The 1,790-nt window shown below is 41.6% G+C and overlaps 1 protein-coding gene across 1 annotated transcript in view; it reads right to left on the reverse strand.

Annotated features, from left to right (window-relative positions):
- Positions 1-1,790, reverse strand: part of LOC109475100 (15-hydroxyprostaglandin dehydrogenase [NAD(+)]-like) — a 24,306-nt gene that overhangs the window by 20,901 nt on the left and 1,615 nt on the right. The gene's annotated exons all lie outside the window — the stretch shown is intronic.

A 1,790-nucleotide genomic window follows, 5' to 3' on the forward strand; every position in this document is an offset into this window, starting at 1 on the left:
CGCGTGTGCCCCTTTGGAAAATTGGAATACAGAATCCGGACGTTGGAATTGATGTTGTTGCATTTTAGGGTTTAGTGGCACCAACTTTTGGCTCATCATGCATTGAAAAGCGTGTGTTCTTGGGTGGGTATGACATACATGAAATACAACACGGTGTATTCCGCATCGCCCTCGGTCCCGGCCCTCCCGCGAGTCGGATCGCCCTCCGGCCGTCGGGCGATCCGACCCGCGGTCGGGCCGATACCTGGGGCGATACGGAATACCCCGTGTTGTATTCTATATTTATTACACTGGATTTTACGTGTTAGGACAATGTTTATGAGTTTTTCACCAAAATTGTACACAACGTTACTTTCAGACAGCTCTTTAGTGTACTTACAACTTACAACTTTTCAAGTTAACATAACCAAAAGACGATTCGCTGTTCATGTTGACTGCAATATAATAAACTTCTAGCATATAGCTTTCGAAATGCATTTTACACCAAAAAAGAAAGCCAAAATTTTACTACCAGTATTGTATGTTTATTCTGCATTATTGGACATCATTACCATTTCTTTATTATAAAGTGTGTGATGTACACATGTTATTTTTCTTGTCTGTTGTGCTTTGATGATTGGTGAATACATGTACAGTGCACAGGAAACCTTGTCTCGGTGTCCTTACTTTATCCTTGTTGACCTCGTGGTAGTGTTTCGGTGGTCCTAAAAGTGGTAAATCGGTAGTCCTCTTTTTCCCACCCAAAGCTGCCTGAAGTACACCCCAAGTCTGGCCGTATTCCCACCTGCCCGCGCACTGTGATAATATTCAACGTTACACTGAGGCAGGAATTGTTATCTGGAATACTTCCGCATGATGTGTTTGTCGTTTATGTTTATACAAAGGCCATGTGGTTTTAAATGGGCGAATAAGTACGTTGTCAGCCATTATAACGTCAATCGTCAGCAGAATCAAGATGGCGCCCATGTAAAAAAATAAAAAATATCACTGTCCAGTGCTCTTGTCCCCACATGTTACACAACAGACATTAGTTTAATTTAGTAAAAGTTCTGCATGATCAAAATTCCCCCATAATGCACATAATGGGGATTTTACTCCTTTGGGGCCCATTAATGTGGTCGGCCGTAATTAAATGTTTTGGTTATGCTCAAGACTTTCGAGTTGCAAATCATAAATTGTTGTAATTTTAGCTACATTTCAGATTAACATACCATTCCAACTACATTTAAAGCTAGCTTTTGTGATTGCATTTGAGAGAGATCTGAAACAGTCACCACTTCAAACCATACCAAAATATTAATTTGTGATTGTTAAGCTGGACTGTGAGTGTGACACATACATCTCGATAGCTGGAGCTAACGTTATCAGAATCCAAGAAAAATCTAAGCTGGTGTGTTACCCCGAGGGGGGTTATACTAGCGAGACAGATACTAAGTACAGAAACCGGTGCATTATGCCAAAGGGTGGTTATACAGACACACAAGTTTATGTATTATGTAAAGATATTTGTACTGTATGTGTACATATGCCCACATGTTCCCTGGTGGTTCACATGTCTCTTGTGAAGTTGTCATAGGTCTAGCCTGAGTCTCATCTTTTTTAGTTTTCATCCACTCCCCACACTCGGCTGTAACCGGCCAGTAGCGGAACGTAGTGAGCGGACAAAAGCTAAAAAGGCTGACATTCAGGCTATCATAGGCCAGCTGGTACCTCAATTTGTACATGCATCTGTTGCTGCTATCTAATTGACTTATGACACCGCTTATGATTTAACTCACGGCGGTCGGTTG

Source organism: Branchiostoma belcheri, unplaced genomic scaffold (genome assembly GCF_001625305.1).
Source record: "Branchiostoma belcheri isolate BF01 breed outbred unplaced genomic scaffold, Haploidv18h27 scaffold327, whole genome shotgun sequence".
Lineage (NCBI taxonomy): Eukaryota > Metazoa > Chordata > Leptocardii > Amphioxiformes > Branchiostomatidae > Branchiostoma > Branchiostoma belcheri.